The sequence below is a fragment of the Symphalangus syndactylus genome, chromosome 19 (genome assembly GCF_028878055.3).
Source record: "Symphalangus syndactylus isolate Jambi chromosome 19, NHGRI_mSymSyn1-v2.1_pri, whole genome shotgun sequence".
NCBI lineage: Eukaryota > Metazoa > Chordata > Mammalia > Primates > Hylobatidae > Symphalangus > Symphalangus syndactylus.
The window spans coordinates 57,109,577-57,127,578 of NC_072434.2; the positions used below are offsets into that span (position 1 = coordinate 57,109,577).

At 39.8% G+C, this 18,002-nt stretch overlaps 1 pseudogene; it reads left to right on the forward strand.

Moving 5' to 3' along the window:
* Positions 1-385: 385 nt before the first annotated feature.
* LOC129458268 (uncharacterized) overlaps positions 386-18,002 on the forward strand; it is a 176,792-nt pseudogene continuing 159,175 nt past the window's right edge.

Genomic DNA, 18,002 nt, shown 5'->3' on the forward strand with positions numbered 1-18,002 from the left:
AGTGTGACATATTAGAAGTTGGAATAGAGAGGCAATGGCCTGAGCTAACTTAAGTAATGCCTTACTTTTGAACATTGTACACACATATTTATATGACTGTGCAAAGGCATTGCTGGAGCCCTTCTCAGAGCCTTGGAAGACACCTATACAAGTGAGAAACCCTAAAACTTAAGTCATAAACACTCTTCTTCACTTGGATTGCAAGAGAAAATTATTACCCTCAGGCCACTCCTTTCCTGGCCTAAGGTTTATCTACAAAGTTCTCTTACATGTTAAATCATTGGGATGTATTATGTACTAGGAGGCAGTAAAATCCTTCATTCTTTGCTGCTCAATATATATTCTGGATTTTTTTATAGATGACAGCATGATGTGATTACACCCAATGTGTTTGATCTACACTACTCTGTTACCATACACTTCTGTTACCAACCCTCATCACCTCCAAGGAGTTGTCATCTTATGGACTCTCTGGAATGAAGACCGTGCCGTGGAGCATGGAGGTAAGAAGTTTTAAAGCATCGTTTCAAGGCATTTATTGACTCTCTACTAGGTGCCACATGCTGTTGCACGTGCTGGAAATAGAAGACTAAACAAGTCCCTGCTCTCGGGAAGCTTACATTTTATTGGTGTCGGGGGGAAGGATAAACAATAAACAAGCAAACAAACATCAAGTAAAGACAAGTAAAATGTGGAAAAAATAGAACTTGGAAATTAGAGGGGGTTGTGGGAAGGCAGGGTTGCTACATCACAGAGTGTAATCAGAGGTCTCTCTGAGGAGATGACCTCTCATTTGAAATGAGACATGACTTAAAAGAAGGCAGCCATAAATAAGCAGATACAAGGGTATACGTGCTATAGAAAACAGCAAGTAAAAAGGCCGTGAGGCAGAAATGAGGTTGATACAGTCAAACAACAGAAAGCAAGCCAGGCAGACCAGGGTAAAGTGGGGAAGAGGGATAGCAAATGACCTCAGGGGCAGGTCCTAGGGAGCCATAACATGGACTGGAACTTATTCTGAGAGTGATGAGGAGCCTCTGGGAGGGTCTTGAACAGGAGAATGACATGGTTGGCTTATGTTTTCAAGGGTCACTTTGACTGCCACACAGAGGCTTGATCACAGCAGAGTGAGAACAGAAATGGGGCCATCAGCTATGTGACTATTTCAGGGGCCCAGTAGATCACGATGGCTTAAACCTACAGAAAGTGATTTTACCAAACTATCCTCACTTAATGATCAGGAGTTGGCTTATGTGCTGCCCACAAAGTGCCCTACCTGTTCAGCCACTGACACTTAAGTTGGTGACAGGAGAGACAGAGGGGGGAACCTACCCAATGCAGGAATAAGCAATGTCAAGAAATCCAAGGTGACTCCTAGGTGTCTGGCCTGAGCACATGGGTGAATTACAGTGACCTATTATTAAATGGGGAGGACCAAGAGACAAGTTGTGGGGCAAAGCAGTCGTAAATCAAAAGTTTTGCTTTGGCCATGATGAGTTTGAATGTTTCTTAGACATAAAATGCCAAGTAGGTAGTTGATATTGTAATAAAACATCTTGGTCGGGTGTGGTGGCTCACTCCTGTAACCCCACACACACCCTACAGGCACAGAGGCTGATGCAGGAAGCTTGACTGAGGTCAAGAGTTTGAGAAGAGCTTGAGCAACATGGCAAGAGCCCATCTCTACAGTTTTGTTTTGTTTTGTCTTGTTTTTTAAGTGAGGCACAGTGGGGTCAGACTGTAGTCCCAGCTACTCAGAAGGCTGAGGTGGGAAGATCACTTGAAACCAGGAGTTTGAGGCCGCAGTGAACTATGATAGCACCACTGCACTCTAGCTTGGGCAACAGCACAAGACTTTGTCTCTAAAAATAAAAAATAAAATAATCTGATTCCAAGTTTTACATTTGACCACTGACAGATTTCAGGCCCCATCCTCCATCTTTTGTGCTTGTCCCACATCTGTGCAAACTGATAGAAAGATTGGGTACTTGGTCTGCAAGACCTAAACACCAGTCTGCTGCTCCACTCCTTTCTTTGCCTCCAGCCCAGGCCTCCTTCTTTAGAGCTAAAGAAACCCTTGCAGTTTAAGCTTAACTATCCATTAAGCTTCTAAGTTGAGATCCTACTCCTGTGGTTGGCCTGTGTTGGCTCTGCCTGGGTCACTGTTCCTGAGTTAAGATCTGTGGCCCTGCCCAGCATCCCAGTCCTGAACCAGGTCAGAGTTCACCCCTAATCCCCAACCCAGGGTTAGGGCCCTGGTGACCTGACCCAGGGTCCTTCCTACTTTCAATGCTATCCTCCCTAGGGCCAGATCTTATCCCTGAACCCCTGGTCAGTGGTCCAGTGACATATGAACACCACCTTCTTATCTGATTCACACGTGCTGACTCCCATAAGGTCCCCCCTTCTTGGACCCAAAGTAGCAAGAAGTAAAACTTCACCCCTGTTATAGCATTTAGCACTTTGTGTCCTCAGTTTTAGATGTGTCTGTCTCTCTTGCTAGGGTATTCCCTTAGCCATCTTAGGGAAGCACGTGCATGCACACACACACACACACACACACACACCCCCTACAGGCACAGAGCAGGCCATCAGGAACTGTACTGAATAAATACAGAAAGTCCTGGGCACTAGGTGAGAAGATTGGAAAGGCTTGGTGGAATAGTCACAGAAGAATTCATTTTATTTTGACAATGAGGACACGTGTGGTAAAGGGAAAACTAAGTCATTCCTTTCTTCAAAAGTAAATACATTTTGAAAAGTTTCAGGAATGATAAAAATTCCTCAGTAGAGTCAGGCTTCCACTTTAAAAAGTCGGATTTCTTCTTAAAGCAAAAACTAAGTAGATAAAGAAAAGATTTACATATGAGGCAAGATTTGAACATGAACCTCTTTTGCTTTGGTTCTGGGTCATGAGAATGAGGGGCTTTACAAACAATGCTCAAGCCATGAAATGTTTAGAACTGTAGGAAGTTTGGGTTTCTTTTCTTGCCTGCAAAATAAAGGAAAAAAAAAACAGAGGGTCTCAAGATAGCACACTGACTTACTCAAGGTCCCATTGACTGGGACCTGCATATTGGCCACTGCATAATGTCTCTTAGAAAATCAGAGGGTATGCTATAGCTATTCCAGCATGGGCTTTGGAATTAAAAAGACGTGGGTTTGGATCCCAGCTCTGCTATTTGCTAACTGTGTGACACTGAGCAACTCCCTGAGCCTTAATTTCCTCCTCTATAAAATAGTTACAACAAGGACATAGAAAATTATACTAAAAATACCTAGTACCCAGTGCTTTTTTTCCTGGCCCCTAGACAATTGATCATTACCTGAAGGGGTGCAAAGCAGTTCTGAGCATTGTGGGTTCAGAAATGTTGCACTCCCATTGATACGATTTGGCTATGTCCCCACCCAAATCTTATCTTGAATTGTAGTTCCCACAATTTCCATGTGTGGTGAGAGCGACCTGGTAGGAGGCAATTGAATCATGGGGGCAGTTTACCTTATGTGGTTCTTACGATAGTGAGTAAGTTCGCATAAAATCTGATGATCTTATAAGGTGCTTCCCTCTTTGCTTGGCTCTCATTCTTCTTCTCATTCTGCTCTCATTCTGCCACCATGAGAAGAAGGACATGTTTGCTTCCCCTTCTGCCATGATAGTAATTTTCCTGAGGCCTCCCCAGCCCTGTGGAACTGTGAGTTAATTAAACCTCCTTCCTTTATAAATTACCCAGTCTTGGGTATGTCCTTATAGCAGCGTGAGAATGGACTAATACAGTAAATTGGTACTGCAGAGAGCGGGGTGCTGCTATAAAGATACCCAAAAATGTGGAAGCAACTTTGGAACTGGGTAACAGGCAGAGGTTGGAACCTTTTGGAGGGCTCAGACAAAGATAGAAAAATGTAGAAAAGTTTGGAACTTTCTAGAGATTTTGTGGGCTCAGAAGATAGGAAGATGTGGGAAAGTTTGGAACTTCTTAGAGACTCGTTGAGTGGCTTTGACCAAAACATCGATAGTGATATAGACAATGAAGTTGAGGTGGAGGTGGTCTCAGATGGAGGTGAGGAACTTGTTGGGAACTGGAGTAAAGGTCACTCTTGCTATGCAAAAAGACTTGAAAGAGGTCATTTAGGATATCTGGCAGAATAAATTTCTAAGTGGCAAAGAGTTCAAGAGGAAGTAGAGCATAAATGGAAAGTTTGCAGCCTGGTGATGTGATAGAAAAGAAAAAACAATTTTCCGGGGAGAAATGGAAGCTACTGCAGAAATTTGTAAAAGTAATGAGGAGCCAAATGTTAATCACCAAGACAATGGGGAAAATGTCTCCAAGGCATGTCAGAGAACTTCATGGCCACCCCTCCCATCACAGGCCCAGAGGCTTAGGAGGAAAAAATTTTTCATGTGCTGGGTCCAGGGCCCCCCCTCCTGTGTGCAGCCTTGGGATTTGGTGCCCTGCATCTCAGCCACTCCAGCCTTGGCTAAAAGAGGCCAAGGTACAGCTCAGACTGTTGCTTCAGAGGGTGTAAGCCCCCAGCCTTGGCAGCTTCCACACGATGTTGGTCCTGCAGATGCAGAAAAGTCAAGAATTGATATTTGGGAACTCCACCTAGATTTCAGAGGATATATGGAAACACCTGGTTGTCTAGGCAGAAGTCTGCTGCAGGGGTGGAGCCCTCATGGAGACCTCTGCTAGGGCAGTGCAAAAGGGAAATGTGGGGTCAAAGCCCCCCCACACAGTCCCCACTGAGGCACTGCCTAGTGGAGCTGTGAGACAAGGGACCCTGTCCTCCAGACCCCGGAATGGTAGATCCTCCAACAGCTTGTACTGTGCACCTGGAAAAGCTGCAGACACTCAATGCCAGCCCATGAAAGCAGCCCAGAATTGGGGTTATACCCTGCAAACCCACAAAAATAGAGCTGCCCAAGGCCATAGGAGCCCAGCTCTTGCATCAGCGTGACATGGATGTGAGACATGGAGTCAAAGGAGGTCACTTCAGAGCTTTAAGATATGACTGCCTCACTGGATGTTGGACTTGCATGGTGCATGTAGCCGTATCATTTTGGCCAATTTCTTCCACTTGGAACAGGTGCATTTACCAAATGCCTGTACCTCCATTGTATCTAGGAAGTAACTAACTTGCTTTTGATTGTACAGGCTCATAGGCCAAAGGGACTTGCCTTGTCTCAGATGAGACTTTGGACTTGGGCTTTTGGGTTAATGCTAGAACGAGCTAAGACCTTGAGGAACTGTTGGAAGGGCATGATTGTGTTTTGAAATGTGAGGACATGAGGTTTAGGGGAGGCTGGGGTGAAATGATATGGTTTGGCTATGTCCTCACCCAAATCTTATCTTGAATTGCAGTTCCCATAATCCTCATGCATGATGCGAGGTAACTGGTGGGAGGTAATTGAATCATGGGGGCAGTTTCCCCCATGCTAGTCTTGTGATAGTAAGTTTTCACAAGATCTGGTGGGATTATGAAGGGCTTCCTCCTTTGCTAGCTCTCATTCTTCTCCTTCCTGCCACCGTGTGAAGAAGAACGTGTTTGCTTCCCCTTCTGCCATGATTGTAAGTTTCCTGAGGCCTCTCAAGCCCTGTGGAACTGCGAGTCAATTAAACTTCCTTCCTTTATAAATTACCCAGTCTCAGGTATGTCCTTATAGCAGCATGAGAATGGACTAATACATCCATAGAAGATTCTCATTAGACCAAGCACAAAACAATAAAAAATTTTAATTGTTCTCAGCCTTCTGGAAGGATGATTTTCTGGATGGGGGGATGGGGGAGGAGAATTGAATTATTAGGTTAAAAAAAATCCAAGAGATTACATCTCCATTCAAAGTTGAAATAGCCACAGAACAGAATCTAATCAACTTTTGTCAAGGAAAAGCCAAGATAAATGCAGGAGATGGGCCCCAGCTGAACAAGATACTCCTCCCTGTCATCAGTGTGCAGTGCCAATGTCAAGGTAGTGCCCTGAGTATGGCCAACAATAAGGAACAGACCTGGAACATGTTGGGTCTCTCTGATGCTCTGCATACTAGCCTCTAGAAGCGAGGTGTAAAGGGCATCTCTGTTCATTTGATTAATCTTAAGCATGACTCTAAGAATTTTCCACCAACAGGGATGCCCATAAAGGAAAGAGAAAACTTGAATAATAAATGAAGACAATAAATAAATGAAGATTGTGGTTCAAAGCTCCCCTTGTGCAAATCCAGTAAAACTACAGGCCTTAAAGTGACAGTTCTCATTATGGGAGGCAGAATTTCCCACCAAGATTTGTGGTGGGCTTTCTAAATCTCAGTTAGGTGAACATGACATTTTTACATTTAAACTATTTTTAATCTCTTTGTTTTTTTGTCAACATACACTTTCTCTCCTCCTCCCTCCTTCCCTTGAAGAAGGAAAAAAAAAAGAGGCTCTCAATAGTTTTTAGGCAACTCGTGGTGGAGAGGCAGGCTAGTCCACTGGAAAGAACATAGATTTGATGGTCAGATAGATCTAAGTCGAACACCTTTCTCCACTGTAGGTAGGTGATTTTAGATAAATTATTTGTCTTTGCTAATCTTTGCCTTCTGCATCTGTAAAATGGAAAGGCTAATTCTCACTGCAGAGTTATTGTGAAATTTAAAATTAGCATATGTAAAGCTTGTTCTTGCATAATGAATAGTCCCTATTATGAACAATAACAGTATTTATTCCAGGCCCAAATCATTGCCTCACTACTCAATCCTGACCCCTTGTTTCCCCAGAAATGAAATTATGACTAAAGGGAGCATAGGCTTTGGAATTGTCTCTAAAACTAATGAGCTAGGCAGCCTTGGGAAATTTTTCAGCCTTTCTGAGACTCAGTTTTCTTTTTTGTAAAATGAAAACTGTAAGATTTTGAGTATTTGATGAAATATCTATTCTAACATCTGTCCTACCCACTAAGCTGCAAGCTTCTTGCAGGTAAGGCCACATTTATGTGATTTGCTTCTGTTTCCCTAAAACCTGGCACCACAGTGCACCACCCCAGAAGTTGGAGTTCTGAAACCCGCTGTCAAATGGCTTGTCTTCATGCCCACTGCCTACCTACCATCTGCTGCCAGACTGTCCCCAAATTGTCTATCTTTCCCTTGAATGCCCTGCAGTGGGCTGCCTCATGGTGACTACTTGCCTGCATAACTCAATGGGCAGAGAAGAAGTCTGCCAACAGCAAATTGGCAGAGTCCATCATGTCCCCTCCTCCCAGGATCTGCCCCAGTGGACCTCCCTGACAAAAAGCCAGGGCTTAAGGGAGTGATGGAACTATGGAGAAGTATGTTTCAGTAGATGGAACAGCATGAACAAAGGCTTCAAGGCTTGAAAAGAAAACGGCAAGCAGGTTAGGCTGAGTGAGGACACTAAGGAAGTGTTGTGTGAAGTGGTGCCGACAAAGTGCAGCTTCAATGCCAAGAAAGTTGGGCTTTATTCCTTGGGTGGGAGCCTCCAAGTATTTCGAAGAGGGAGAAGCAGTGATTAGAAGCTCAACCAAAAAAGATGAATCTCACACTAATAAAGGTGTTTATTAGTGTGGGGAGAGCTGGAAGCAAGGAGATGAGTTAGAAAGCTGATACATAGTGCAAACAAGTGGCTTGCTCAAGCTCAAGGAGGACTCATGAGAAAGAGTCACGCCAAACATTAATGTACGTTCTCTATAGCTCTTTTCAAGGAAAACCCTTGGATAACTTTAAATCAGTGACCTAGATTATAATCCTGGCCATAATCTGCTGGGTCACTTTGGCAAGCCACTTCACCTCTCTAGGGCTCCCTTTCCTCATCTACAGAATAAAGGGCTTGGATCAAAAGATCCCTTTCAGCGCTGCATATTCATTGTGCTCTCCACAAGTTCATTACATTTCCAAGCACCTGTGAGAGAATGATAAGACACTTTGATTGAAACCAGACAGCCAAGGAATCCAGGGAGACCCCCACCAGGCTTCTCCAGATGTGGGCCATTATCATGTAGCACAAAGGACTGCCAGGCAGCTAAAACAGAATATTCTGGGAAATTGCTCCATAACTGGGCATTTCTCCTTGTAAGCTTAAATCAAAGCACTCTGAGAATAAACTGTTCCCACAAGGGAGATAATATTATTTCTCCTGGCCTGAAGGCAATAGATGTGTGTGTCTGCTCATACTTCAATTCACCAAATCTCAGAGGCCATAATACATTTCCAGAGGTAGCCAACCAGCTGTCACACAACTGGAAAGGAGCAAAAGAAAAAGAATAATGGGAGCCTGATATTTCCATCCTGTTGGTGTCTCTTTGTCTCTTTGGTGAAATCAGCAGCTGGTAAGATAAAAGCAAAAAATAACAAGAAACATCCAAAATACCAAAGGGTGTCAAAAAAAAAAAAAAGGCAGGAGGAGGAACAGAGGAAAGAGAAAAAGCAGAAGCAAGGTCTTGGGACAGAGACAGTGTGGTACAGTGAACCGAGAGGAGAGGAAAGCCACAGCTTGAGTCCAGGGCCACATCTGTCCTGGTGCCAAGCACAAGCTTGACTCCTGGGAGCTTTTCAGCTCTCACATTCTGGGGCTCAACCTCCCCAGTGCAGATCAGGTACTTTCTAGCACTTGGGTTTCCAGGAGAGAAAAAGAACAAGTTTTGGAGTATGTATGTCACACCAGGCATTTACCAGCATATGATGTCAGACAGCTTGTTTGGCCGCTCAGAGTATCTGTTTTCTCATCTGGAGAGCACAGAAAGTCACATCTACTGTATTTCATCAAATCTAACACACCACACACTGTAAGATTCACCATTGTTTTAGGTACACTTAGCAAAAGAGAAACAAAAAATAACCTTGACAATTAAATCACAATATAAGGCTCTCATCACATAGATTGTAAGATCCAACCTGATCTTAAAGATGTTAACATGTGGAAACAACGAGTCTTAGAATCTATGAAATGCAGCATTTGCAAGGTTGCTGTTGAGAACTCTAAAAATGAGGCCATCTGTGGAAAAATGCCTAGTGCAGTGCCAGACACACTTTAGGGACAAATATATATTTGTGATCTCCATTATAATCACCATCATAAAACAATTATCTGAGGCCTCAGCAATTTCCTGGGAAGTGGGGTTGGACGTGGACACTGTGTTATGTCTCCTTTTGCTCCTTTCCACCTAGCACCTAATCCTTTAGAACACTTAGCAGATACCCACCACATACCACCAAGGTGCTGAGGGCTTTAAGTATTGATTTGTCAGCCACCTCATTGAGTTGATCCATTTAACTGCAAGAAATGCTAACACTATGGTGACCGCAGCTTGAACCATCACCCGAAGTCGTTGTCCCTGCCAACTGTTTGACAGAAGTGATGCCTCTGGGGAGGTAGAAGGTGGGAGAGTGAAGGCCACCATTTTGACTTCTGCCCACCAGTTTCTGCTGCTTAAACGGGTGGCCAGAGGTGCCCTGCCTCTTTAAGGATTGTGTTAAAGCTCACATACTTTGTTTTTAATCTCTTTCTCCCCACTCTCTCCTATTTTTTAATTTTTTATTATCTTTTCAAAAAAATTCAATATGATCCTTTAACTATGTCTATGTACATTTTATTTAACTTTACATTTTTAGCTTTTAAATTCTTATTCATACTTTAAAAAATCTTCTTACATGTTAACTTCCTCACCTCATCTGTTATGATCTATAGTCATTATCCTTTATGTCTTTTATTTTCATATTTGTATTCATTGATTTTGTATGGAGAGAAAACTTTTCTCTATCTTCCTGCTTTACTGACTGGACTCTTGAATCAAATTAATAAGAAACAGGGGAAAAAAACAAGTTTAATTATATACACATGCAGCGGAGTTCACAAAGAAATGAAAACTTAAGGAAGTGACCAGGTGATTAAGACTTGTATACCATCTTATGGTAAACAAGGAAAAAGCAGGTTTGGGCTCCTGGGAGCCAAAAAGTGGGGTTTGGGCTTCTGGAAACAAGAGGCAAGTTATGGGAAGATGAGGGGGGATTGTGTGACACACAAGGGCTGTTTAGTGATCCAAGTAAGAGGCTCTGAAGTTATAAGAGCTGTCCCAAGGAGTGGCTTTCTTCCTAGGAGGAGACACATTTACAAATGTAAATTTCCTTTATAAATGTACATTTCCTTTGCAAAAAGGGGAAATTTATACTCTATATTTAGGCAGTTAAGAAGAGGTAAAGAACTCTTCCTGATGCTTCTGATTCTCAATTCCCTTTAGGTCAAAATGGTCCATATGTCAAAGATGTAGAGCTCAATGTGGCATATTCTGGTGTGCTTTAATTTCTAGTCTTTTATCTTATTTTTACTCTCTTCCAGCCTATTTCATTATTGTATTTCAACTCTTAGCCTTTTATCTTTACTCAATTTTTAACTCTTTTTTTCACTTCTCATGGATGTCCTTTCAGTTAAAAATAAGATCGTTAAAATTTAATATTACCTCCTTTCCTATTTTTCATCTACATACCCTTTAAGAATTTTTATTATCTTTTTAATGTGTTCTTATCATGGCATAGAAGAAGCATAAATCCTAAGTTATATTTAAAAAGGGAGCTCATCAAACACAAAAGACACATACATATGTTAGATAATTCCATTTACAGTCGTCCCTCAGTAGCTGCAAGGGACTGGTTCTAGGACCCCCCGAAGACACCAAAATCCACAGATGTTTAAGTCCCTTATATTAAGTGGGATAGTGTTTGCATATAACCTACACGCATCCTCCTGTGTACTTTAAATCATGTCTAGATTACTTATCATACCTAACACAATGTAAATGCTATATAAATAGTTGTCATACTGTATTTTTTTATTTATATTATTTTTATCATTGTGTCTTTTTTTAATATTTTCAATCTGTGGTTGGCTGAACCTGTGGATGCAGAACTTGCAGATATAAAACGCTAGCTATATTTGAAGAACAGAAACAGGCAAAATTATTATGCGCTGTTAGAAATCAAGATAAAGGTTAAACTTGTGGGCTACAGAGACAATAACTTGGAAAGGGGCATGGAGAACTTCTAAGATGTAGGAACGTGCTGTTTCTTGATCTGGGTGTTGGCTATATGGGTGTGTATGTTTTGTAAAACTTCATCCAATTGCCACTTAGGTATATTTTTTTTGTAGCCATGTTATACTTTAATAAAAAGTGAATAAATAAACCTGAGAAGAAAAAAAATAAAGAGGGTGGCTATGTAAATTACAGCTAGCCATTGGATGCCTTTGGAGAAGCAGCTGGAGAAGCTGCTGCCGTCAGATACCAGGGACAAGAGAAGGCTTTACCCAACCTGTGCTACTAAGGAAGCTTTACTCTCTCATGTCCCTCAAACCTCTGAATAGTCCAAAACCTATAGGTTAGGCCTTCCCTGGTGACAGTCTCTCTGTGCAAACAACACACCTGACTTATCAAGGGCCTGCAATCTCACTCGCCTATCCATCCTATAATATTATCAGCTGTCTACACTACTTTGAACAATGCCTGGCTATAAAGTAAATAACAGATATAAATTTAAAATGTCACATGATTCCAAGAGTTCATGTCTTTTTCTCTCACCTCTCCAGACTGTTCATTAGCTAGATAATGAAAGAGGCGTTATCTGCGATGGGGAGCAGTGGGCAATGGAGGCACAAGGGAGGGCAACCTCATTCTTTAAGGTGATGGGGGAGGCTTGAGGAAAACCATCTGGAGGAAGTTTCATCTCAACTTCCTCCAGATGGTTTTCTTCCTGGAGAATGTTGTGCTCTCCAGGATTTAGGCAAATTGAGTGGGGAACAATAGGAAGTGTTCCAAGGTGAGATGACCACATGGCAAAGGCCTGCAGGTAACAAGCGTGGAACTCTTGAGGAACTGAAAGAGACTCAGTCTGGAAGGTTCCCAACACTTTCACACCATGAGCACCTTAAAATCTATGGAATTTTGTCAAACTGCCAGATTCGGGAGGTGGTCAGGAGGTCTCATCTGAGAAGAAAGTCCCTTTTTGAGCAGTAAGGTAGCTGCGAACCTCCTCATGAGAGAAGCACAGAGACAGATCTGAGGGAGGCTTTTTGGAACCCTTGTCTGCTGTTAGCCTTGTATTTCCAGGTTGCTCCATCAACCCTCCTGGTAGATTTCCAAAAGATGCCTCTTGATGTGTGGCTTCTCCCAAATCTTCTTGCATAATGGTTGAATAGAAACTGACTACAGTTTTAAAAACAGAATAAACTGCCCCGCTGAGTATCAAAAACTTCACTGAGCCCACCATACCTAGTGAAGTATTGGAAACCAAGGTATCCCTGAGCTCTGGGTCCACTAGGAAAGATTGTGGGGCCTAGGCAGGAGACCAAAACTACCTTTCTTCACTCCTTTTCTATGTTCAACAAGGAGAACAGCAAACTGCTCTTTATACTATAAATTCTAAAGCAACCATTAAAATAACAAAACAGAACTGTAGCTAAGAAGCCAAAAAGGAGATAAAAATGGAATCACAAAAAAATACTCAATCCAAAAGAAGGCAGAAAAAAGGGAAAAGAAAATTAAGAACAGATGGAACAAATAGGAAACACATAGCAAGATGATAGGTTTAAACCTAAGCATATTATAATCACTTTAAATGTAAACGGTCTCATAAACATAGATGCAAAATTTTAGCAAAATCAATTAAACAATATAAAAAAAAGGTCATTGCATCATGACCAAGTAGGGTTAATCTCCAGGATGCAAGGTTGTTTTAGCATTCAAAAAATCAGTCTGTAATTCACTATGTGAACAAACTAAAATATATTTACTGTCTTAAAACATGTTGTATTAGTCCCTTCGCATGCCTCTAATAAACACATGCCCAAGACTCGGTAATTTATAAAGGAAAGAGGTTTAATTGACTCACAATTCTATAGGGCTGGAGAGGCCTCAGGAAACTTACAATCATAGTGGAAGGGGAAGCAAATATATCCTTCTTCTCATGGTGGCAGGAAGGGGAAGGAGTGCCAAGTGAAGTGGGAAGTCCCTGATAAAACCGTCAGATTTCGTGAGTACTCACTCCCTATCATGAGAACAGCATGCGGGAAACCAACCTCATGATTCAATTATCTCCACCTGGTCCTGCCCTTGACATGGTGGGGATTTTTACAATTCAAGGTGAGATTTGGGTGGGGACACAGAGCCAAACCATATCAGATGTAAAACAAAACTGACACAATCCAACATCTATTTCTGTTCAAAATAACTCTCTGCAAACTAGGAAAAGGATGGAAACTCTTCAATCTGATAGAGGGCATCTATGAAAAACCTACAGATAAAATCATACTTAATCATAAAAGTGAATACTTTCCTTCCTAAAATCAGGAATAAGACAATGATGTCTATTCCTACCACCTATTCAACATCGCACTGGAGCTTCCAGTAAGTGCAATCAAGCAAGAAAATAAAATATAAGTTTTCCAGCTTACAAACTATGAAATAAAACTGTCTTTATTTGCAGATAACAAAATCATCCTTGAGAAAATTCAATATACTCTACAAAAATGCTGCTAAAACTAGTGAGTTTAGCAAGGTTGAAGAAGACATTATCAATACCCCAAAGAATCCATTTTATTTCTATATACTAGCAATGAATAATCAGAAAGTTTTCTAAAATGCAGTTTGCAATAGCTTTAAAAACATTAAATACTTAGAGAAAAGTCCGACGCAGATATGAAGAACCTATACACTAAAAACTATAAAATGTTGCAGAGAGGAATTAAAGAAGACCTAAATAAATGAAAAGCTAAATATATCTTGTTCAGCATTTAGAAGACTCAATATTGTTAAGACAGCAACACTCCCCATTTAGCCTATTGATTCAACACAATCCCAACCAAAATTCCAGCATGTATTTTTTGAGAAATTAACAGGCTTTCTAAAATTCATAGGAAAATGGAAAGGATCTAGCATAATTAAAACAATTTTGATAAAGAAGAAAGTTGTAACACTATCACTACCTGCTTTCATTATAAAAGTATAGTCATCAAGACAGTGTGATATTGTTGATTAGACAAATATCAAATAGATCAATGGAATGAAATAGAGAATACTGAAATAGACTCACGTTATATAGACAACTGATTTTTTGACAAAGAATAAATGGCAATTCCATGGAGAAAAGACAGTCTTCTTAAAAAATGATGCTGAAACAATTAGATATTCATGTGCAAAAAAAAACTTTTGTTTATACCTCATTCCATATAGAAAAATATACTCAAATAGATCAGATGAAAACCTAATGTAAAATCTAAACCATAAAACTTTTAGAAAACCAACATGAGGAAAAACTGTGTAGCCCTCAGATCAGGCAAAGATTTCCTAGATATGATACCACAATCATGATCCATACAAGAAAAAAAAGAATAAATTTATAAAGACACCCTGTTAAAAGAATGAAAAGACTCAGACTGAGGGAAAATATTCACAAAGCACAAATCTGATAAAGACTTTATATCTGGAATATACAAAGAACTCTCAATATTAAGAAAACAAAAAGCCCAATTTTAAACATTGGAAAATGATTTGAACATACACTGCACAAAAGAAAATATTAATATATGTATAGATAATAAGCACATTAAAAGATATTCAACATCATAGTCATTAGGAAAATACAAATTAAACTACTAAATGTTGATTAGAAAGGCTGGAATTTAAAACTAGCAATACCAAGTGTTAACAAGGATGTGAAAAAACTAAAATTCTCACACACTGGTAGCGGGAATGTAAAAGGCTACAACCACTTTGGAAAATAGGTTGGATGGCTTTTTTAAATGTTATACACAGAGCTACCATATGATCCAGTGATTACACTCCTAGGAATTTATCCAAGAAAAAATAAAACATAGTTCATACAAAGATCTGTATACAAATGTTCTTAGCAGCTTTATTTGCAATAGCCAGAAACTAGAAAAAACAAGACCAAAAACAAATGTCCATTAACAGGGTCAATGAATAAACAAATTTTAGTATATCTACACAATTAAATACTACTTGGCAATAAAGAAACACACACAGATGAGACCCAAAATAATTATGCTAGGGAAAATAAGTTAGATTTTAAAGAATATTTACCATATGATTGTCTTTATGTAAAGTTCTTTAAAAAGTAAACAAATTAAATTGGAAAGGAAGAAGTCAAATTATTCTTGTTTGCCAATGACATGATCTTATATTTAGAAAAACCTAAAGACTCCACAAAAATCTCTCAGAACTGATAAACAAATTCAGCAAAGTTGCAGGATACGAAATCAACACACAAAAATCCATAGTGTTTATATACACTAACAGTGATCAATCTGAAAAAGAAATCAAGAAGACAATCCCACATATAAGAGCTACAAAATATTAAATACCTAGGAACAAATTTAACTGAAGGAGTGAAAAATCTCTATAAGGAAGACGTAAGACACTGATAAAAGAAATTGAAGAGAGCACACACAAAAAGCAAAGATATCCCATACACATAGATTGGAAGAATTAATATTGTTAAAATATCTATACTTCCCAAAACATCTGTAAGATTCAATGCAATTCCTATCAAAATACAAATAACATTCTTCACAGAAATAGAAAAATAATCTTAAATTTTGTATGGAACCACAAAAGACCCCTATTAGCTAACACAATCCTGAGCAAAAAGAACAAAGCTGGAGGCATCACACTACCTGATTTCAAAATATCCTACCAAGCTATAGTAACCAAAACAGCATGGTACTAGCATAAAAGTAGACACATAGATCAGTGGAACAGAACAGAGAACCCAGAAATAAATCCATGCACTTAATAGTCAACTCATTTTTGACAAAGTTGCCAAGAACATACACTGAGGAAAGGACAGTCTCTTTAATAAATAGTGTTGGGAAAACGGGAAGAAACTATATGCAGAAGAATGAAACTAGACCCCCATCTTTCACCATATACAAAAATCAACTCAACACGGATTAAATATTTAAATGGAGGATCTGAAACTCCTGAAAATTGAAATTACTAAAAGAAAACACTGGGGAAACATTACAGGACATTGGTCTGGGCAAAGATTTTTTGAATAAGACCTCAAAAGCACAGGTGACCAAAGCAAAATTAGACAAATGGGATTACATCAACCTAAAAAGCTTCTGCACAGCAAAGAAAATGAACAACATGAAGAGGCAACCTACAAAAAAGGAGAAAATATTTGCAAACTACCCATCTGACAATGGATTAACAACCAGAACATATAAGAAACTCAAACAATTCGACAGCAAAAAAAAAAAAAAAAACTGATTTAAAAATGAGCAGAAGACCTGAATAGATGTTTCTCAAAAGTAGGCAAACAAATGGCAAACAGGTGTATTAAAAAGTGTTCAGAATCACTGACCATCAGAGAAACTGACCATCAGAGAAATGCAGATCAAAACTACAATGATATACCATCTCACCTCAGTTAGAATGGGTATTATCAAGAAGATGAAAAATAACAAATGTTGTCAAGAATGTGGAGAAAGAGGAATGCTCATACACTGTTGGTAGAAATGTAAAGTAGTACAGCCATTTTGGAAAGCAGTATAGATATTTCTCAAAAAACTAAAAATAGAACTACCATATGATCCAGCATCCCACTGCTGGGTATCTATCCAAAAAAAAAAAAAAAAAAAAAAAAAAGGCAATCAGTATATCTGCACTTTCATGTTTATTGCAGCACTATTCACCATAGCCACAATATGGAATCAATGTAAGTGCCCATCAATGATGAGGGAATAAAGAAAATGTGGTAATTATACACAACAGAATATTACTCAACCATAAAAAAGAATGAAGTCCTGTCATTTGCAGCAACATAGATGTAACTGGAGGTCATTAGATTAAATGAAATAAGCAGGCACAGAAAGACAAACATTGCATGTTCTCACTCATACGTGGGCAATAAAAGGGCAGATCTCATGGAGGTTGAGAGTAAAATAGTGGTTACCAAGCCTGGGATGGGAAGACGGGAGGGTAGATTGAAGACAGGTTGGTTAAGAGGTACAAAACTATAGTTAGAAGAAACAAGTTCTAGTATTAAATAGTATAGTAGAAAAATTATAGTTAACAATAATTTATTGTATATTTGTATATTTCTTTCTTTTTTTTTTTTTTTTTTTTTGAGATGGAGTCTCGCTCTGTCACCCAGACTGGAGTGTAGTGGCATGATCTTGGCTCACTGAAACCTCCACCTCCTGGGTTCAAGCGATTCACCTGCCTCAGCCTCCTGAGTAGCTGGGATTACAGGCACACACTACCACACCCGGCTAATTTGTGTATTTTTAGTAGAGACAAGGTTTCACCATGTTGGCCAGGCTAGTCTCGAACTCCTGACATTGTGATCCACCCATCTCCGCCTCCCAATGTATTTCAAAATAGCTAGAAGAACTGTAATGTTCCCAACGCAAAGAAAAGAAAAATGTTTGAGGTGATGAATATCCCAATTACCCTGATTTGGTGACTACACATTGTATATAGAGGTATCAAGATAGCATGTGTACATCAAAAATATGTAAACTATTACCAATTTTAAAAGTTTTTAAAATATTAAACAAATTTATAGTGGCAGGAAGCAGATCAGTGGCAGCCTAGGATGGGTGGGGAGTCAAGAAAAGGAGGCTAGAAAGAAGGGGTTATAAAGTAGCATGAGAAAAGCTTTGAGGGTGATGAATATGTCCACGATCTTGAATGTGGAAATGGTTTCATGTATGTATACATGTGTCAAAACTTATACAATTACATTCTTTAAATATATGCAGTTTGCTGAGTGTTAGTTACACCTCAATTTTAAAAAACAGAAAAAAGAAAGCCTACAATTATTTCACATCATCACATTGCAATTTGAATCATGTTCTAACCTCTTATTGCAGCCTGCAGGTCTTGCATACTCTGGGCCACATCCACCCACCCACCCTCTCATCTTATTGTACACATTCTCTCCTCCCTCTCTCCTCCGCTGCCTCAGTCCCAATGGCCTCCCTTCTCATCCCTCCAAGCCC